Genomic DNA, 23,123 nt, shown 5'->3' with positions numbered 1-23,123 from the left:
CAGAGGCTGCTTCCGGTCAGGATGTGTTTTAACTGATTAGTGTCCATGCTAAAGTAGGTGTCAAACATTTTCAGTATCACCCCTGAACACTCCCTTACTGGTTGGTAAGTACTGTCATCCCAACCCCCGAAGTGTCCTTCTGCCATCCCAGTGTTCTCCTGGGATCCCTTGGACCTCTTGACAACGTAACAAAGGGTTAATGGAGGCCCAGCAGAGAGCCCCAGGACCAGCTCCCACCTCTTGAACAGGGTCCATTTTGATTGGTCAGTGCCCTCTCCTGGTGTTTAAATATTTTGAATAATAATCTCACCACAGATCCTCTATAAAAAGAAATAAGGATGTACTTTGACAAGAGGAAAAGTGACCCAGATAGATCTGTATACAGAAAACAGTTTTGAGCACAAAAGATAGATTAATTATGTCAGAAAAGTTATGTAACAGTAGATTGTAAGATAATTTGTGGGGTGTGAGTGCTAAAAAGGAGGGGAAACTAAACCTCTAGAGAATACTAATAAGATGGAGTGGGGCTAGAGTTATACAGTAAGTTGTTCAAGCATATTTTAATATCTCATGTCACATTTAGGAGAATGATATAAACACTGAATAGCTTTAGATTTTGTTAGAAATCTAATTGTGAAAGAATAATAACATATTGTATAGCCTCCTGACCAATAGGAGAAAGAAAGAGAATATAGGACAAGTTATCAAACCAATAGGTTAGTCAGGGTAGATTCAATTAGTCTGTGTTAAGGCAATAATGGAAAAAGAAGAAAAGTAAACAGAAAACTCCTACTTGGAGAGCTTTTAAGAACTACACATGCTTTTAAACATATACATGCATGGGCGGGTCACGGTGGCTCAGCAGGCAAGGATGCTTGCCTGCCATGCCAGAGGGACCTGGGTTTGATTCCTGGTACCTGCCCATGTAAAAAAAAAAAAGAAAAAAGAAAAAATATATATACATGCTCAGACCCTATCCCCAGAGATGATTATTAAATTGTGCGTGTGCTTGGGGGGTGGTTTGCAGAAATAGATGGTGGGTATTTTTTTAAGTTTCCCAGGTGATTTTAATGTGCAACGCCCATGGTGAAAACCACTGAACTATGAGCTGCCTTTAAGAGACCCACCTAAGGGAACAAATGTTAAAATAAATTTAGAGTGAAATGCTGGTGATCGGTGAGGGGGAGGGATGAATTTTTTTTCTGTTTTCTTTTTATTTCTTTTTCTGAATAGATGCAAATGTTCCAAGAAATGATCATGATGATGAATATGCAACTATGTGAGGATATTGTGAATTACTGATTATATATGTAGAACGGAATGATCAGAAGTTACGAATGTTTGCATTTATTTTGGTGGGTTTTTTGGTATTTAAAAAAATGATTAATTAAAAAACAAACAAACAAAAGAGACTCACCTAAAATGAAACCAGTAAAATTTGAAAAAAATAAAAAAGGGTGGGGTGGGGTGGAGTGGGGTGGATGGGGTTAGAGAGGGGTTGGAAAGAGATATATATATGGCACATATAGAAGTAGAGAAAATATTCAAAAGAAAGCCAGTGTAGCAGTTATTTATATTAGACAAAACAGAATTTAAAGCAAAAGACTTAAAAATAATGAGGGATGGTACATAATAATCAAAGAAAAAAGAATCATGTGCCATCATAAGTTTGAATATACCCAAGAACATAGTTTCAAAAAGCATAAAGCAAAAACTGACAGAATGACAAGGAGATCAGCATAAACCCAAAGTCATTTTTAAACCTTTTATCAGAAATAAATTTTAAAAATTTAAATTTACCTTTATCAGAAATAAATTTTTTAAAAATTGGAAGGATATAGAATATTTAGAGGACAAAATTAATAAGCTTATCTAATAGGCATATAGAGAATATGACAACTGGTAAATAAAGATTTCTTTCTTTCCAAAAACTACGTGAAACAATTATAAAAATTGACAACAGACTATCGTTAGCTCAACAACGGCGATGATAAAGAATTATTTTCAACACCATGAATTTTCATTCACTTTGAAAGACCGTATTTACATTCGCTACCAATCCTTCAACAACCAGGGTGAGCTGGAAAAGGAGATGCAGAAAATGAATCCGTACAAGATTGACATAGGTACAGTATATTCCCACAGACCTAATCAATACAATACCGTGAAGCTGGGAGTTTTCCAGGCTCAGGAAAAAGGGCTGGTGTTTGATGTTGATATGACGGGATACGGCGACGTGAGGAGATGTCGTAGTTCTGCAGACTTACGTTCTCAGTGTTGGACCCTCGTGACGATGGTCATGCACATCATCGACCGAGAGTTGAAGGAGAACTTTGGATTCAAGCATCGTCTCTGGGTATATTCTGGAAGGAGAGGCATCCATTGTTGGGTCTGTGATGAACTGGATAGAAAATCGTCCTCTATGGTACGTTCTGGGATAGTTGAGTATTTGAGTCTTTTAAAGAGCAGTCAAGAAGTTAAAGAGAAAGTTCACCTTGGTGAAAAAATTTACCCTTTCATCAGAAAGTCTATAAACATAATAAAAAAATACTTTGAAGAATATGCCTTGGTCAATCAAGATATTCTTGAAACTAAAGCAAGCTGGGATAAGATCTTAGCCTTTGTTCCTGAAATAATTCATGATGAACTTCAGCAAGGTTTCCAAAAGCATTACGGTTCACTTCAGCATTGGGAATATTTGAAGAAAGCAACCAGCAGATGCCAGAATATCAAAAATGACAAATGTGGGGCCCGGCTAGGACGGGAGCTCATGCTCCAGTACTGTTTTCCACCGCTAGATATCGAGGCCAGCAAAGACTCAACTATTTACTGAAGAGCCTTTTAGTGTTCATCCTGAAACAGGTGGCATTTCTGTTCCTACTGATTTACAGAATGTGGGTCGGTTTGATCCATTTCCTGTTCCACCCATAAGCTCTGTCTGTCATGAACTGGATACCACTTCCACTAACGAAGAGGAAAAGGAGACTAAAGCTGAGTCTGATGGCACGCGTAGAACCAGAGATTATAAGAAGACTGGCTTAGTTCCTTATGTGAAAATTTTTGAACAATTTCTTGAAAAATTTTTGAACAATTTTTTTAAAAACTGAAAAAGACAGCTTCCCAAGAGGGGTGATTTACAGAAAGATTTCTGAAGATAACAATACCCCTCAAACCAATATGGCTATTTTATACCTTCAACCAAAGATCTTATACTCCAGGAGCCATTTAATAAATGTGGCAGAACCATGGATGTGTCTTAATGCTTAAAGTAAAGTTTCCTTTTCTTGAGAAATAATTATACTGAAAAGATTACTTGAGACCATTGATGGGAGAGTGTCAAGGTTCCTGGAAAGAGCACTAAAGGCAGGAATAAATGATGGTTGGATTTCAGATAAGATTTATAAAATTTAATAATATACAAAGGTAATTCTAAGATTTCTGACACAAATACTCCATTCAAGCAGGTGCTATAAATAAAGTAGTAATATATCCAAGACTTTCCTCTCACCTCACTGCAACCTCCAATTTCTGGATGAGTGAGGATTTTGTCCTTCTTCGTCTCTTAAATTAATCACACCTGAAGTGTATATCTAGTATTTTCCTATTTTGTTTACTAATGTTCTTATTGGTTAGGCCACACCCCACTGCCCATTAAAAAAAAATCATTTTAAATAGGGCATCTAAACCTACCAAAACTTCAATTAAAAATTGTAAATTACTAGACCAACAATATTGGAACTTAATATAGTGTTTTTTACAACTGCTGCCATTGTAGCTCCTTAACTTTTTCTCTCAGAGAGCAAGTAGGTTAATCATAAATAAGCAGCTTAGAAAAATAACCATCTTCACCAACATAAAACCTGCTCTATTTGTCAAAATTTTTTATATATTTAGATAGAATACTTAAAGTTTCAATTCTTCCATTTTTGGTTTTGTGTGATAGAATCTAAAATATCAGAATTTTGCTTGCCTGGTTTTACAACCACTCGAAACAAAACAGTTGTTCTAATTTACATTCTATCTTCTGAGAAACATTAAGAAACAAGCTATCAGACCAGTGCTTTTTTGTGACTTAAAATTTTCTTTCCTTTATACTTCCTTTAACACTGTTTCCTCTAATCTTTTTCAGTTTTATCTTATGGTTTCTATAAAACCCTCTTTAATGAAGTCAATATGCTGAAAAACTTTTGCATTCCTTTCTCTTTTGTAAATTTTTAAGAAAAAATATTAAAGGCTATTGTATAAAACGCCTCAAAAAATTGACAACATACTAGGTCACAAAGTAAGGCTCAACAAATTTCAAAGGATCAATATCATACTGATTACCCATTTTTTAATGTCATAATTTTTTGTTCTTGAAACATTCTGAAAGTAGGCAAAGCATTATTTGATAAACCTGGGGATAGGTTCATGAGTGTTTGTTATATTATTCTCTAAATTATTTTTATGTTTGAAATATATCAATAAAATATTTTTAGAACTCAAACAACTAGAAAAATAAATTTCCAACAAACAAACAGAGAACAAACACCATCTTATATAAAGAGCCCATAGAAAGACAAGAAAAACACTAAAATGTTTATACATAAGTACACAAAAGATATTCAGTGATTATTCAGTATGAAAAAAAACCCAAATACTTAACAAATGGAAAAACAATCCTTCTGGATAGAGTCAAATGCTAATAAAAATAGTAAAATGCTATGTTAACCAATTTAGCCAAGATTTTAAAAAATGATTAGACCCAGGGTTAAGGACGAAATGACAACACATTCCCTGCCTAAATGTGAGGTGTTGGTTTAAATTGGTTAAAACCCTTTGGAAAATAATTTAATAGTATCAAGAACCATAAAACTATCCACATTTTTTTTTACTGTGATTCAATTTCTATAGATCTGGCTTATGGAAATGATTCTAAATATATGGAAATCATTTTTTGTCGATATTAATAACTTCTCTATTCTGGAAAAGCAAATGAAAGTTTTATTCATATAAACACTGACATTATAAAGTAAAAAGAAGAGAAGGGAGAAGGAAACAAAATCTCTACAGATCCTGCTAATACTGTCTCACCAAACAGTACCATAATGCTTTGTCCCATATTCAATCACCTATATAATAAACCACAAATAAAATCTTCTCTGGAAGATACTTTGTTCCTCTTAGAGAAGGTAGGGGAAAGGGTCCGGAAGTTGGGGTAGGAGGCTTTTATTCTTTTGGCAGATCCTGTCAGTCAGTATAGATATTGCTGCGCTGCTAATAAAAAATATATGCTTCTTTATAAACCATTAAAAAAAAATTCCACGGATGAGATGGCTGACGGGTCAGCTCAAGTATCTCCAAATATATTGCTGTCTATTCCCTAACCTTTCCGTGTGTTATTTCTTGGTTGTTTTCCGGATCAATACCATTCTCTGTTTGTGAGCTTCTGTGGTGCAAGCTTTTTTGTAGGGTCAGATTTCTTTGGTGTCAAATCCTGGGATCCACATGTCTCACTGACACTCTAGATGTAATCGGACATCTTTCACCTCCAGGGTGCTGGACTTGTGATGCCAAACAAGCTGACAGGCTGCTGTCATCACACTTTCGATAAAATCATCAGCTATCTGTAGCAGTATCTCCTCCACATCTTCATCCAACTGCTCATTAGGATCCACTTCTCTTACTAAGTCCTGCAATTTCTTCTTGGTCAATACCTGATTGTTTCAGGGCTGAGATGACCTCCTGTTCCAGGAACGCCTGGTATCTTTACTACTGTAGTGCTACTGGCCACAGAGCCTTGTGGAGGAGTGAGGGCTGGTTCCGGTTTTATGGATGAGAAATTGGAAAGGTTGATTAGGGCCGAGGGGCCAAACTGGTTCATAATCTGCCAAGCTTTGGATTTCAGCTCATAGAGTTTATCAAGATCCTGTTTCTCTTTGGGGCTGTGAGGACCAAGGCCAATCAAAGACAGCAGCGTCTATCTCCCCACCATATGCGGAGACTGCCCCAGTGAAGCAGTCATCTCAGCAGCCGGTCTTGGACACAGCTTTTTATTTTTTTATTTTTTATCATATGAGCATTCCATTCTTGTTATATAATCAATAATGCACAATATCATCGCATAGTTGTATATTCATCATCATGATCATTTCTTAGAACATTTGCATCAATTCAGAAAAAGAAAACAGAAAAAAATTCATACATACCATACCCCATACCCCTCCCTTACATTGATCACTAGCATTTCAATCTACTAAGTTTATTTTAATATTTGTCCCCCCTATTATTTATTTCTTTTTAATCCATATGTTTTATTCATCTGTTGATAAGGTAGATAAAAGAAGCATCAGACACAAGGTTTTCACAATGACACAGTCACATTGCGAAAGCTGTATCATTATACAACCATCTTCAAGAAACATGGCTACTGGAACACAGCTCTACATTTTCAGGCATTTCCCTCCAGCCTCTCCATTACACCTTAATTAAAAAGGTGATTTCTATTTAATGCGTAAAAATAACCTCCAGGATAACCTCTCGACTCTGTTTGGAATCTCTCAGCCATTGACATTTTATTTTGTCTCATTTTGCTCTTCCCCATTTTGGTCGAGAAGGTTTTCTCAATCCCTTGATGCTGAGTCCCAGCTCATTCAAGGATTTCTGTCTCACGTTGCCAGGAAAGTTTACACCCCTGGGAGTCATGTTGGACACAGTTTTGTACAATGATGTTCATAGCCGCGTTATGTTAGAAAATTGGAAACAAATCAAATGTACAATTATAAGGGAAACAATTACATAAAATGTGATATATCCTCTTGAGATATTTATGGCCATTATAATTTTATCTACAAATAACAGGTAATGACAGAAATATGCTCACCAAGCATGTCAAGTGAAAACACCAAAATTCAAAATCACTAATGTTTAAAAGAAAAAGGATTGGCAAAAATTACATCAAAATGTTAAATCTGGACCCATTAAGTGATTTCTTTCTCTATATTATGTTTATTTTCCAATTTTCATTTCTATTATTTTAATAATAACTTTTATGAAAGCTGCTTTAATGTTCCTGCATCTTTCCTAGATGGCCAAATTTTTAGTACATTGTAAACTAGTGACTCTCCCCTTTAGGATAGGGAGGTGTCCACTGGAACCTTCAGGCTAACAAAGTCTCCTTCTTTGGTTCTTAGGGTTGAGGCCCTGGCACTGGGGGGAGCTCCCCTCCTGCTGCAGCTGTACTTGATAACTGGGCCTCCACCTTCAACGTGCAATGACAGAGAGATCTCAGCTTCTAAAATGGGACAGGAGAAGGGAGACAGATTGACAACACACATCTTTCAAAGCTCATACTTTGCCCATTAGAGTACGATGGCCTCCCTTGGGATGAAATGGGAAAGGATAGTCTCTAACATTTTAAGACAAAGTAGCAAGTCAAAGGATCCTAAAAGGTCTTAATTACTGCAGGAGTCCAAAGTCCCTTCAAACAGACTCTCTTTCTACAGACAGCAGTCCTAGCCCTGTAGTGAAGATCTAGCACTGCTTGGAGACCACACAGGTAAGTATGATTGCAATGGAGCACTGAGTAATTTACGTGAGAATTCTCTTCAAAAAGCTTCTAAATTTTTAGTAAGAAAATATTTTTAAACTTTTAAAATTGTATAATGTATATACAATGCAAAGAAAGAAAAATGCAATAGTTTTGAAAACATTCTTCAACAAGTAAGTTACAGGGCAGATCCCAGAGTGTGTCATGGGCTAATATACCATCATCGCAGATTTTTCCTTCTAGCTGCTCCAGAACATAGGAAGCTAGAGGGAATAATTTTTTTTTATCATCACAGTTGACTTTTTTTTCTTTTTTGTGAAAAAAAAAAAAAACCGTATATTCAAAAAAGCAATAAATTTCAAAGCACAACACAGCAATTAGTTGTAGAACAGATTTCAGAGTTTGGTATGGGCTACAGTTCCACAATTTTTGGTTTTTATTTATAGCTGCTCTAAGATACTGGAGACTAAAAGATATATCAATGTAATGATTCAGTGATCATATTCATTTATTAAACCCTACCTTCTCTGTATAACTCCACCATCACCTTTGATCTTTCTATCCCACTCTTTACTTTTTCATGTTGGAAGGGCTGTCAATAATATGGGATAGGGAGATGGAACTAGCTGATGTTCTGGAGAGTCTGGGCCCTCTAGGTTTCAGGACTTATCTAGTCCAGGGACCCATATGGAGGTTGAAGTTTTCTGGAAAGTTACCCTAGTGCATGGAACCTTTGTAAAATCTTATATACTGTCCTAGGTGTTCTTTAGGATTGGCTGGAATGGTCCTGGTTGGGGTTGGCAGGTTGTGATAGGTAGCTAGGTCTACCTGAAGCTTGCATCCAAGCAACCTCCAGAGTAGCCTCTGGACTCTATTTGAACTCTCTCTGCCACTGATACCTTGTTAATTATACTTCTTTTCCCCCTTTTGGTCAGGATGGAGTTGTGGATCCCACGGTGCCAGGTCTGGATTCATCCCTGGATGTATCCATGTCCTCATGTCCATGTCCATGTCCATGTCCATGCACATGTCCTCATGTAGTGGGGAGGACAATGGTTTTACTTACAGAGTTGGGCTTAGAGAGAGTGAGGCCACATCTGAGCAACAAAAGAGATCCTTCAAAAGTAACTCTTAGGCATACCTACAGGTAGGCTAAACTTTTCCACTACCTACATAAGCTTCACAACGGTAAGCCTCAAGATCAAGGGCTTAACATGACAAGGAAACTCACTGCCCTCCCCTTCTCTCCATGGGACATGACTCCCAGGGGTGTGGACCTTCCTGGCAACGTGGGACAGAAATTCTTGAATGAGCTGGAACTCAGCATCAAGGGATTGAGAAAACCTTCTCGACCGAAAGGGGGAATAGAGAAATGAGACAAAATAAAGTGTCAATGGCTGAGAGTTTCCAAAAAGAGTTGAGAGGTTATCCTGGAGGTTATTTTTATGCATTAAATAGAAATCACCTTTTTAATTAAGGTGTAATGGAGAGGCTGGAGGGAAGTGCCTGAAAATGTAGAGCTGTGTTCCAGAAGCCATGTTTCTTGAGGGTGATTATATAATGACATAGCTTTTGCAATGTGACTGTGTGATTGTGAAAACCTTGTGTCTGATACTCCTTTATCTACCTTATCGATGGACGAGTACAACATATGGATTAAAAGAAATAAATAATAGGGGGAACAAATGTTAAAATAAATTTAGTAGATTGAAGTGCTAGTGATCAATGGAAGGAAGGGGTAAGGGGTATGGTATGTATGAATTTTTTTCTGTTTTCTTTTTCTTTCTTTTTGTGAATTGATGCAAATGTTCTAAGAAATGATCATGGTGAATATACAATTATGTGATGATATTGTGAGTTATTGATTATATATCAAGAATGGAATAATCATATGGTAAGAATGTTTGTATTTATATGTTGTTATGTTGAATTAAAAAAAAAAAATCAAGGGCTTGGCATATTGATTTGGGTGTCCCTAATGTTTGACACAGTATCAGGGGATTCCCTGATGGAAAAATTTAGTGGCTCCATATTTTTTCTCTCATTCCTCAAGGGACTTTGCCAATAGTTTATGATTATTTATTAAGGAAACACTTTAAAGTATTTTTGTCTATCCTTTTTTTTTTTTGGCATGCGCAGGCACCAGAAATCGAACCCAGGTCCCCGGCATGGCAGGTGAGAACTTTGCCACTGCACCACTGTTGCCTGCCTGGTCTATCCTTTTTTTACAAACAAGATAAACAGCATATCCTAGACAAGAAGAAATTATATTTTGCAAGTATTTGAATGACAGCACACCTCCAAATCAAAGATTTGTGTTGCTTACTGATTGAAATAGATTCTTGTTCTACAAAGTCTGATTTAATCCTCCTACCAAATAAAGCATGTTAAATTATTAAAATGTTTGCCAATACATGCATAGTCAAAAAGCACATGTTAATTTGCCCAATCCATCTTTCTTTCCTTCTTTCCTCCCTTCCTCCATTCCTCCCATCCCTCCTTCCTTCCTTGAGCTACTAACTCAAGTTACCGTAAAGGCCAGGAAAGTCTTGTAAATTAGTAAAGGTCATGAATTTAAGGGTAGGGAGTGCTGGGGACAATGGCGCCCTGGAAAGGACACAGGCTTCTTCTAAACTGGGAAGTCACTGTCTGGCAAGAGCCAGTTGATGCCTTGTAAGAATATAGGCCTAGTGCTAAGACATTGTCTTGTTTTTCAAATAAGCTGGAATTCTAGATGTTCACTCAAAATCTCTCAAGTTTGAAATGTCAGTGACTAATTCAAATGTTTTTCTTAAAACTGGGCAGGCCAATAACATGTGGCCAGTTTGCAGTCTATTTAACACTGTTTAAGCTTAACTATCTCATCTAAATAACAGGGCTTTTATGCAGATTAATACTTTTTAAAAATAATAAAAGCTATACTCACTGAACTCCTACTTTGTGTTGGACAATGCTTGAGGTGCTTTACAGGTATTAGTTCATTTTATTCCTCACCTAAACCCTCTGATGAAAGTACAGTTATAACCCCATTTTTAAAATGCAATTTTATTGAAATATATTCAAACACCATAGAAACCATCTGAAGTATATAATCACTGGTTCACAGTATCATTGCATAGTTGTGCATACATCCCCATGATCAAATTTAGAACATTCTCTTTATTCCAGAAAATAAAAAATAAAACGCTAATCCTCCCATACTATTTATCGCCCCATCATTATTTTTTTACAATTTTTTGATAAAACAACGTACAAGCACATACATTCTTAACATACAAACCATTCCATAAATCGCCCCTATTTACCTTTTTTTTTTTTTTTTTTTTTTTTTAACATGGGCAGGCACCGGGAATCAAACCCGGGTCCTCTGGCATTGCAGGCAAGCATTCCTGCCTGCTGAGCCACCATGGCCCGCCCGCCCCTATTTATTGACCCATAGTATTGCTGTGGTGCATTTGTTACTATTGATAAAAGAGTATTAAAACACTACTGTTAACTATAGTCCATAATTTGCAATAGGTACATTTTTTTCCCATTTACCCCTCTATTATTATCTTCTTGTGATAGTGTTGAACATTTGTTCTAGTTAATGAAAGAACTCTTTCGTATTTGAACAGTTAATCACAGGCATTGTCCACCCACCACAAGATTCACTGTGCTATACTTTCCTGTGTTTTAACCTCCAGCTTTCCTTCTGGTGACATATGTGACTCCAAACTTCCCCTTTCCACCATACTGTTCAGCACTGTTAATTATTCTCACAATAACGTGCTACCATCATCTTTGTCCATTTCCAAATGTATAACCCCATTTGACAGATAAGGAAATTGTGGCACAGAAAAGAACAGATGAGATCATGCACTAGAGCATTTTGGGACAGCATACTGTGCTAGTGAATATAAGGTGGTGCTATAATGATGATGGTGGAAAAGAAGATCCTTGAAACAACTGAGGGAAGAGTTGAACAACAGTACCCTGAAGAGCTGGGGATCTAGCTGTGTCCCAGTTATCTATCGCTACATAAAAAAACTACCCTCAAACTTAGTGGATTAAAAAGACAACTTATTATCGCTTGTGATTTCAGGGGGTTGATGGACTCCTCTGGGCAGTTCTTAATAGGGTCCTTCAAGCAGCTGTAGTTAGACGGTGCCTGAGGCTGGAGTTGTCTTCACTCACAGGGCAAACTTCTCACATGCAGGTTAGGTGCTTGGGCCAGGATGGCCAGAACAGGCGGGTGCTGACTGGACATCTCTTTCTCCACAAAACTCTCCATGTGACTAATTTGTGTTTCTGTACAGCATGTTGGCCTTCTCACTAACCCCGGGTCTGATCACTTACTAGCTATAGTTAGTAAAAGATGGCTCAGGGCTCCAATAGTATGACTTGCAAGAGACAAGAAGTGGAAGATGCCTGTCTATCAAGGCCTTGGCATGGAAACAGGCACAGTCAGTTTAATATTCTACATTCTATCAATTAAGGTAGTCACAGAACCTGTGCAGATTAAAGATGATGGGACACAGACTCTACCTCTCAATGTAAGGTGTGACAAAGAATAAGTGGGCATCTTTCATCTGCCCAAATATGACAGAACAACAGCTTGGCAGAATCACCTGCAATTTCTGTCCTTATTCTGCTTGAGTTCAGTCTCCATAAGAGTGTGATTGCCTTGGCAGGGGGAGGGTAGGACACTTTGATGACAGTCCCAGCAAGGCTACATGCAAAAAGAGAGTAGTTCCCCAAAAGAAAATCAAAGTGGTCTTACCACAAAAAAAAAGGGTGAATGCTGGGGAACCCCCTGATACTGTGTCAAACATTAGGGACACCCAAATCAATAGGCCAAGCCCTTGATCTTGAGGCTTGCTCTCATGAAGCTTACGTAGGTAGCGGAAAAGCTTAGCCTACCTATAGGTATGCCTAAGAGTTATTTCTGGAGGACCTCTTCTGTGGCTCAGAAGTGGCCTCTCTCACTCTTTCTAAGCCAAACTCTATAAGTGAAATCATTGCCCTCCTCACTACGTGGAACATGACATCCAGAGGTGAAAGTCTCCCTGGCAGCATGGGAGATGACTCCCAGGGATGAATCCAGACATGGCACTGAGGTATCAATAATACCATCCTGACCAAAAATGGGGAAAAGAAGTGTAACAAATAAGGTATCAGTGGCTGATAGAGGTCAAATAGAGTCTAGAAGCTACTCAGGAGGTCACTCTTGTGCAAGCTACAGTTAGACATTGCTGCCTACCATAATTTACCAAACACCAACCAAAACCATTCCTGCCAATCCTAAAGAACACCTAGGGTGTTATATAAGATTCTGCAAAGACTTCATGCACTAGGGTAATTTTCCAGAATGTAAAACCTCCAGATGGGTCCTTGGACCAGATAAGTCCTGAAATGCAGAGGGGCCAGCCTCTCTAGAATATCAACTAGTTCCATCCCTCTATCCCATATTATCGACAGCCCCTTCCAACATAAAAAAGTTAAAATGGGATCATGATGATGAACATGCAACTATGTGATGATATTGTGAATTACTGATTATATATGTAGAATGGAATGATCAAAATAGGAATGTTTGTGTTTATTTGGTGTTTTTTTGTATTTTTTAAAAAAATTGCAATTAAAAAAAAGTTAAAATGGGAATAGCCCAAAATTGGGGGTGGGAGAAAGATGAAAGATGATGGTGAAGTTATACAGAGAAGGTAGGGTTTAACAAATGACTATGATTGCTGAATCATTATATTGATATTTCTTGTGCTTTGAAATTTATTGCTTTTTAGTATATATGTTATTTTTCACAAAAAAAGAAAAAACTTTCCTCTAACCTCCAGTGTTTTGGAGCAGCTAGAAGGAAAAATCTGAAATAGTGGAATGGTAGCCCATAACAAACTCTAAAATCTGTTCTGTATCTACTTGTTGAAGTATACTTTGAAAATCATTGCCTTTTTTCTTTTCTTTTTATATATGTTGTCTTTAACAATAAAAAACGTTTTTTAAAAAAGGTGGATGCCCCCAGAGAACCCCTTTCGTTGCTCATAGTAAGCAAACTCACTGCCCTCCCCTTTTATGTTGGACAAGATTCCCGGGGGTGTAAATCTCCCTGGCAACATGGAACAGAAATCCTGGGATGAGCTGGGACTCATACCAAGGGATTGAGAAAATCTTCTCTACCAAAAGGGGGGAAGAGAGAAAGGAGGCAAAATAAAGTGTCAGTGGCTGAGAGATTTCAAACAGAATCAAGAGGTTATCCTGGAGGATATTCTAAGGGGATACATAAATATATCCCCTTTTTAGTTTATGGTGTATTGGAGTGGCTAGAGGGAAGTATCTGAAACTGTAGATCTGTGTTCCAGTAGTCATGTTTCTTGAAGATGACTATATAATGATATCGCTTTTACAATGTGACTGTGTGATTGTGAAAACCTGTGTCACATACTCCTTTTATCTATGACATGGACAGATGAGTAAAAAATATGGATGAAAAATAAACAATGGGGGAAAAGGGTGAGTGGATGCTTTAGAGATAAAAACAATATCTGTTTCAGGTGGTTATTTTTAATTTGTTTAAAATCTATTTTTGGCAAAAATCAGAATCCACTTCACATGAACGCACATCCCTTCCCTCATCACTTTCATACCCCAAAACTTATTCTCCATGTCTCAACAATAATGTTGCTAATCCAAATAACAAATATTTACCATAGGTATGGTCTAGCTGGGCAATTTGATACAAGAGGCTTCACTATCAGGAATTCTCGTTAACTTGCATTTGCTCTGTGTGCCCAATGGGGAAGGGCCACTGCCTGTCACCTCTTTCTTTCTCGTGTTTTTATTCATTTCACAGTGGCATTGACTCCCTGGGTATTCCAGGGAGTTTATTCATATTCAAAGTTGCAGTTTTCCTAAAAACAATTAGACAGAGTCCTGATCTGGAGAATAGCTCCACAAATTTAGTCTCTTCCCATTTATCTTTCTTTTATCTTCATTATACAGCATTTTCTAGCAATGATGTCACTCCCCAGAAATGCATCTGGGGTGAGACCTTTTCAAATCTCCACATTTGAGAAAACCATTGTAGTATATGCTTTCCTGTGTACAAATATATATTTTTAAAAATTTTTATTAATAAAACTAGTCAACATACAATATGGATATTCTTTTTTCATCACATAGTTGTATATTTATCATCATGGTCATTTCTTAGAACATTTGCATCAATTCAGAAAAAGAAATAGAAAGAAAACAGAAAAAAATTCATACATACTGTACCCCTTACCCCTCCCTTTCATTGATCACTAGCATTTCAATCTACTAAATTTATTTTAACATTTGTTCCCCCTATTATTTATTTCTTTTTAATCCATATGTTTTACTCATCTGTCCATAAGGTAGATAAAAAAAGCATCAGACACAAGGTTTTCACAATTACACAGTCACATTGCAAAAGCTATGTCATTATACAATCATCTTCAAGAAACATGGCTACTGTGCACAGCTCTACATTTTCAGGAACTTCCCTCCAGCCTCTCTGTTTTGCCTTAACTAATAAGGTGATATCTATTTAATGCATAAGAATAACCTCCAGGATACTCTCTCAGCTCTGTTTGAAAACTCTCAGCCATTGACACTTTATTTTGTCTCATTTTGCTCTTTCCCCTTTCGATAGAGAAGGTTTTCTCAGTCCCTTGGTGCTGAGTCCCAGTTCATTCTAAGATTTCTGTGCCACGTTGCCAGGAAGGTCCACACCCCTGGGAGTCATGTTCCATGTAGAGAGGGGGAGGGCAGTGAGTTTGCTTGTCGTGTTGGCTGAGAGAGAAAAACCACATCTGAGCAACAAAAGAGGTTCTCTTGGGTGTGACTCTTAGGCCTAATTTTAAGTAGACTTAGCCTATCCTTTGTGGGGTTAAGTTTCATATGGACAAACCCCAAGATTGGGGGTTCAGCCTATTGCTTTGGTTGTCCCCACTACTTGTGAGAATATCAAGAATTCGCCACTTGGGAAAGTTGAATTTTCCTCCTTTCTCACCATCTTGCAAATACTTTTTAATTCCCTGTTCAAATCCTTCTGGGATTTATCGAGGCATCAATCTGAACAAACGTACAAAATCTCATGCCCTATTCAAGGTTCCATGTACTTACGGTGTTCAATTACGCTGTCCACATAAGTTATATTAGGAAATGCACTAGTTGAAATATAAATTTTGTACCAAATAAATATTTCTTGCTTTAATCTCACACATAAGTTAAAACATTAATTACCATCTATTTTTTAACACCCTGCATTATTGACATTCCTTTGTCCTTCCTCATGCAAAACATTTTAAAATTCTGTGTACAAATATTTTAAAGTATAAAGGCTGGAGAGTGAGTGTGCCACAAAAGGTGAGTGAGGACAAGGGCACCCTGAAATTCAGGTGCTGGGGGTGAGCAAGGGTACTTTTTTTCTGTTTTTTTGCATGGGCAGGCAAGAACTCTGCCTGCTGAGCCACCGTGGCCCACCCACAAGAGTACTTTCTAGTGAAGGATTCTGTGAGGCAGAGTACTCTTTCCTCAGCACAATTTGAATTTGACTCAACAAAAATGACATATTTCTCTAGGTTGTTGACTTTTGGGATTACTTGTGAAGTTTAGATATTACTGAATGCCAAAGGTCAAGAATAGTTTCTTCTAAATCATGAATGATGTTTGATAAAATAATGCTGCTTATCAAAGTCTTGTTTATATTATAGTTTACAAATCACTTGTTTTAATCCTTGGATATTTCATTCACTGTTTCCAAGTTTAGATTGCTATAATTCCTCTAAAAATATCCTAATTGCTTGTTTCTGTCTTCTCTTTTGCTGTGACTTGTTTTATATATATAATTTTTTAATCTCAAGTTTTTTGGCATTATGTAAATTCAATTGTTTTTCAATATTGTTAATAAGAAATAAATTTAGAAGGGATTTCACTTATCTAAAAGCAGATAATTTGCATGTTTTGTAAACTGCTTATCCCAGTATAAGTGTAAGGCATTATTAACCACAAGAAAAAGAGGCTTATCATTTTGCCTCTCCTTTGGAAAATATTTGAAATTTCCTCATCATATTTTCTGATTTCTCTTTGAAGGTACTTTTGGATAGAATCCAGGAAAACCATTCCTTGTAAAATAGATGAATACTTTATCTGAAAATTCGGTCTGCTTAAAAAAAAAAGTAACTACCAATAATGTTTAAGTGTCTATGGTAGGCCCCATACAAATTATATTCAGAAGTTTCATGCTGAGAAAAACCATGAAGTACATAAGACACATGCATTCACTGTGATTATGTTCTTCAGGAGCTAGAAAATAACTACTTAGAAAGATTATGCATGAGGGTAATTGCTATTTCATGGTGAAAAACTGGAGGGAAATAATTATAATAGTGAAGAAGATATTTCCTAACCATCTGTCATTTAAAAAATAAAAAACAAAAAGAGAAACCATAGTACGTTTTTCAGAAAGACTTGAAAATGAAGCCCAAAGGCTATACTCTGAATGTGCACACACAAAAGAACTTTTTGTGAAGATATATGAGATTACTATATGTAAAGGATCTTTCTAGAACCATCCCCAAAGTGTGCTTTACTATTACAGTCAGTTACCTTTATTTCACATTTCTACCTAGCCAAGGTGAAAGAACATACCCAACTAAGATATCAGTAACTGGAAGCAGGAGACACCAATAAGAGAGGGGGTGGGGGAGGCATGGAGGGAGAGAGAGAATTTCCTTCTGCCAGAAAATTAAAAAAAAGGAAATAGAGAAAAGTAATCCTTTATTTATCGTTTTGAATATGTTATTTTGTTTAATGCATTCAAGAAGTATTAGTAAGTGTGGTGGTTTGAAGCTGTATATACCCTAGAAACCTGAAAGCAACAAAACCTGGAAGAGAAGGGAGAGACCAGCAGATGCCACCTTGTCCCTTACTGTGTGGCAGAGGAACCAAGAATCACCGGCAACCAGTCTTCAGGAAGAAAGCATCACCTTGATGATGCCTTGATTTGGACATTTTCCTGGACTCTAACCACAGCAAATAAATTCCCATTGTTTAAACCAGACCATTTTGTGGTATTTTCTTAGAGCAATCAAGAAAACTAAAATAGTAAGCTAATAAAGGGCCATATTGTTATAGGTTTTTTTCAAATAGCATTTTACTGGTGTCCTCTTCTGCTGAAGCAGTGTTCAAGATTGAATCATGCCTCCCACAAAAACATGTCCAAGTCTATGAATTAACTCATTTGTATATAAGAAACAGGATCTTTGAAGATCCTATTAGTTAAGATGAGGCCAAATGGAATCAGGGTGGGTATTAATCCCATATGACTGGAGTCTTTATAAGCAGAGGAAATTTAGACACAGTAGTAGGAGGTAGAAGGGGAGAGAGATGGACACTTGACAGAGACAGAGATTGAGTTATGGGCTGAAAGCGGGCCACAACCAGCACACTACAGACTTTAGAAAAAGCATGATCCTGCCAACACCTTAAATTTGGACATTTAATCTCCAAAATTGTATGACGATAACTTCCTGTCATTTAAGTCAACCAGTATGTTGTATTTGTTATAGCAGCTCTGGCAAACTAAGACAAGTGGGTATTATTAAATTTATAGATATTAGCCCTTGCAGCACGTCTATCAGAGTTCTCTTGTCCTGCCTGGGAGGAGCTGACGATCTGGATGTGGAGGAAGGAGCAGTTCCATGAATTATTCAAGAGCACTTGTTTGCTATTGTTCAACAATATAGGAGTTAATAATCAGACAAGACACTAATACAAGAGAAATTGTGATGCAGTATGTGATTAAGGGTGCAGCTGGAAGTAATTGCTCTCTCCTCTAAATTTCCAGAACACTTTATCTGTGCCCCTTCTGGCACTTTTCCCTTTTCTTTCTAGTGTTACTGTTATTTCTCTGTGTCTTCTTCCCCCTGCTAGAGAGTGGACAACTCAAGGGCAAGCGCACATCTGATTCATCTCTGACCACCTTCCTCCTGCCACAGTGGAGTGGTCCTCAGTCACTCTGGCATTCCTGTGTGCCGTCACACTTTCCTGTTCCTTTCTGAGCCTGGCACGTCCTCATCAGCTCATGTCTGGACTGTTGCTGGATCTCCGCTGGTCCTCCAGGCTCCAGTCAGCTCCACCACCAGTCTGTGAAACATTTTCTCCAGAGCTTGCTGCCTAAATGTAGGTATGGTCAGTTATTCCCAGCTTCAAAATACTTCAAAAATACAGTCCATGCTGTCAAGAGACTGAGCCTAAGACTTAAGCCCAGGCCACAAAGCCCCCTCATGATCTGGTGTTAAGCCCCATTTCCTACCTCTTCTCTCTGGCAAGATGAGGTCATTGAGGTTCCATAACGGGGAGCCATATTGTTTTATAGCTCCATATGTTGTTCCTGATGGGGTATCCCCCTCCCCACCACAAACACCATCTTTTTTTTTAAGTTTTTATTTTGAAATAATTTCAAACATACAGGACAGTTGCAAAAATAATACCAATCATTGATTGAGAGTTCCAACATAAACCCACTCCCCAATACCCAGATGCACCAATTTGAACATTTTGCTATATTTGCTGTAGCATTCTTTCTCTCTCTTCCCCTCCCTCTCCCCCAACACCTGTCTATCTACAAATCTATTTTCTGAACACTTGAGTGTAAGCGTTATATATCATGCTCCTTAGACACTTAATACTGCTATGTACATTTCCTAAGGACAAGGATATTCACTTGTGTAACACCTTAAATGTAGTTATCAAGTTCAAGAAATTTGATCTGATATCAAACTTACAGTCTATATCCTATTTTCTTCATATTCCCCAACTATGTCCCTGTGAATCTTTTCTCTTCCAAGATCTCCCCCAGGGTGATGTATTATATTCAAGTGTCTTTGTTGCTTTTTTTTTTTTGGCATGAGCAGGCTCTGAGAATCGAACCCAGGTCTCCGGCATGGCAGGTGAAAATTCTGCCACTGAGCCACCATTGCACCGCCCTTTAGTTGCCTTTTTTTTTAAAAAAAATGTGGGAACATATTTACAGCATGAATTTTGCTGCCCCAACTCCTACCAAGCATACTGTTCAGTGGGACTAATTACAATCACAATGTTGTGTTACCATCACCACCTTCCATTACTAAAACTTTCCCATCTCCCTGCACAGAAACCTACACCCACTATGCAACAACTCCCCAGTCCTCTTGTTCTCCACCCCTGGTAACCTCTCTCCATGAGCTTGCATATTTTCCAGTATTTTCTTTCTAGTTATCACAGGGCTTAAATTTAACATCTTATATCTATAACAATATTCTTTGCTTTGATACCAACCTAACTGCAATAGTATACACAAACTATGATATTATGCTCCTCAGTCCTACCACTTCATAGGTTCTTTTTGCAAATTATTTATTTATACATTATGAGTCCCAAACCACTGACTTTTCTTTATACTTTATGCATTTACCTTTTAGATCTTATAGGAAGTAAAAGGTTGAGTTACAAACCAAAAATACAATAGTACTGGTGATTATATTTACCCCTTCTTTACCCTCACCAGAGATCTTCATTTCTTCATGCAGCTTCAATTTATTTTCTAGCATCTTTTCATTTCAACCTGCAGAATTTTCTTTAGCCTCTCTTGTAGGGCCAGTCTAGCAATGATAAAGCCCCTTAACTTTGGTTATAGTTAACAAGGAGTGGCTGTTTTTTTCTGGGGTTAAAACTGTCTTTTAAAAAATGTATTTGGTCTTATAACAGGATATTGGTCAACTTATGGAGATTCATGGGCCACTTAAAAAACACTCCTATGTACTCTTACTAGCCACTTACAAAACACACCTGGTGACAGAATGCTTGCCTTTCATGTAGGAGTCCTGGGTCCGTTTCCAAGACCATGCACCCCCCTACCAAAAAAAAAAAACAAGCACCACATTTGAAAAGTGTTAATGATGCATATTCATAATGATATATAAGGTTTCTAAATGGCAGTTTATAAAACAAAATGTATAATATGACTTCACTTTTGTTTTCTGTGTGTATATATGCATACATTTTTAACAGTCTGGAAAGAAATATACCAAAATATCAATATAAATTGATTACTTTTTAGTTGAGGGATCATAGTTAATTTTTGTATTCTTTTTTTTTAACTTGTTTTATTGTACAGTATAACATATATACAAAGCAATAGTTTTCAAAGCCCTCTTTCAAAGCCTTTCTTTTTTTTCTTTTTTTCATTTATTCTTTTTATTTATTTATTATTTATTAATTTAAAAAATAAAGAAACAAAATAAAACAATATACATGATCAGTAATTCACAATATCATCACTTAGTTGCATATTCATCATTTCTTAGAACATTTGCATCCATTTAGAAAAAGAAATAAAGAGACAATAGAAAAAGAAATAAAACAAATACAGGAAAGAAAAAAAAAGATTATACCTACCATACCCCTTACCCCTTGCTTCCATTGATCACTAGCATTTAAACTAAATTTATTTTAGCATTTGTTCCCCCTATTATTTATTTTTATTCCATATATTTACTCCTTTGTTGACAAGGTAGATAAAAGGAGCATCAGACACAAGGTTTTCACAATCACACAGTCACATTGTGAAAGCTATATCATTATACAATCATCATCAAGAAACATGGCTACTGGAACACAGCTCTACATTTTCAGGCAGTTCCCTCCAGCCTCTCCATTACATTTTGAATAACAAGATGATATCTACTTGATGCATAAGAATAACCTCCAGGATAACCTCTCGACTCTGTCTGGAATCTCTCAGCCATTGACACTTTGTCTCATTTCCCTCTTCCCCCTTTTGGTCGAGAAGGTTTTCTCAATTCCTTGATGCTAAGTCTCAGCTCATTCTAGGGTTTTTCTCAATCCCTTGATGCTGAGTCTCCGTTCATTCCAAGATCTCTGTCCCACATTGCCAGGAAGGTCCAAACCCCTGGGAGTCATGTCCCACGTAGACAGGGGGAGGGTGGTGAGACTGCTCGTTGTGTTGGCTGGAGAGAGGGGCCACATCGGGGCAACAAAAGAGGCTCTCTTGGGGGTGACTCTTAGGCCTAAATTTTAAGTAGACTTGACCTATCCTTTGTGGAGTTAAGTTTCATATGAACAAACCCCAAGACTGGGGGCTCTGCCTATAGCTTTGGTTGTCCACACTGCTTGTGAGAATATCAAGAATTCAACTTGAGGAAGTTGAATTTCTCCCCCTTCTCACCACTCCCTGAAGGGGGCTTTGCAGATACATTTCCACTCACTGATCAAATCACTCTGGGATTCATCGGGGCATCACTCTGGACAAATCAGCAAAATCTCATGTCCTACCTGAGATTCCAAGTACTTATGGCGTTCAATCAAACTATCTACATAAGTTATATTAGGAAATGCACTAGTCAAAATATAAATTTTGTAACTAATAAACATTTTTTGCTTTAGTCTCACACAGAAGGTGACATTTAAAAATATTTATTACCATCTATTTTCAGTACCCTGCAAAAATGACATTCCTTTGTTCTTCCTCATGCAAAAACATTTTTAAAATGGTACCTTGTACATTTCACTATTATTATAAACTCTAGGCATTCCTAGATTATACCACCTCAATCTTTAACATCTGTCTTTCTTTCTGATCTCATTTATGTCCCCAGCCCTCCTCCCTCTATCATTCTCACATGCAGCTTCATTCAGTGTTTTAATATAATTATATTACAGTTAGGTAGTATTGTGCTGTCCATTTCTGAGTTTTTGTATCCAATCCTGTTGCACAGTCTGTATCCCTGCAGCTCCAATTACCCGATATCTTACCCTAATTCTGTCTCCTGATGGTCTCTGTTATGAACAAAATATTCCAAGTTTATTCACTAATGTCAGTTCATATCAATGAGACCATACAGTATTTGTCCATTAATTTTTGGTTAGTCTCACTCAGCATAATGTTCTCTAGGTCCATCCATGTTGTTACATACTTCATAAGTTTATTCTGTCTTAAAGCTGCATAATATTCCATCGTATGTATATACCACAGTTTGTTTAGCCACTCTTCTGTGGATGGACATTTTGGCTGTATCCATCTCCTTGCAATTGTAAATAATGCTGCTATAAACATTGGTGTGCAAATGTCTGTTTGTGTCTTTGCCCCTACGTCCTCTGAGTAGATACCTAGCAATGGTATTGCTGGGTCATATGGCAATTCTATATTCAGTTTTTGAGGAACCGCCAAACTACATTCCATAGTGGTTGCACCATTTGACATTCCCACCAACAGAGAATAAGTGTGCCTCTTTCTCCACATCCTCTCCAGCACTTGTCATTTTCTGTTTGTTGAAAATGGCCATTCTGGTGGGTGTGAGATGATATCTCATTGTGGTTTTGATTTGCATTTCTCTAATCGCCAGGGACATTGAACATCTCTTCATGTGCCTTTTGGCCATTTGTATTTCCTCTTCTGAGAGGTGTCTGTTCAAGTCTTTTTCCCATGTTGTAATTGGATTGGCTGTCTTTTTGTTGTTGAGTTGAACAATCTCTTTATAAATTATGGATACTAGACCTTTATCTGATATGTCATTTC

General features: G+C 37.3%; 1 long non-coding RNA gene and 2 pseudogenes across 1 annotated transcript in view; 1 reads left to right on the top strand and 2 right to left on the bottom strand.

Moving 5' to 3' along the window:
• Window positions 1-1,982: 1,982 nt before the first annotated feature.
• Window positions 1,983-3,152, top strand: LOC143678025 (DNA primase small subunit pseudogene; annotated as a pseudogene).
• A 2,226-nt stretch (window positions 3,153-5,378) lies between these two features.
• On the bottom strand, window positions 5,379-5,878 carry LOC143676513 (transcription initiation factor TFIID subunit 12 pseudogene; annotated as a pseudogene).
• An 8,110-nt stretch (window positions 5,879-13,988) lies between these two features.
• Window positions 13,989-23,123, bottom strand: part of LOC143678029 (uncharacterized) — a 51,146-nt gene continuing 42,011 nt past the window's right edge. Inside the window, exon 3 of the long non-coding RNA XR_013173021.1 lies at window positions 13,989-18,721. This is a non-coding gene — a long non-coding RNA (uncharacterized LOC143678029). The remainder of the gene's footprint in view (window positions 18,722-23,123) is intronic.

This window comes from Tamandua tetradactyla, chromosome 3 (assembly GCF_023851605.1).
Source record: "Tamandua tetradactyla isolate mTamTet1 chromosome 3, mTamTet1.pri, whole genome shotgun sequence".
NCBI classification, from domain to species: domain Eukaryota; kingdom Metazoa; phylum Chordata; class Mammalia; order Pilosa; family Myrmecophagidae; genus Tamandua; species Tamandua tetradactyla.
Note: the sequence above shows the minus strand (reverse complement) of the source record. Positions and strands in the feature narration are given on the sequence as shown.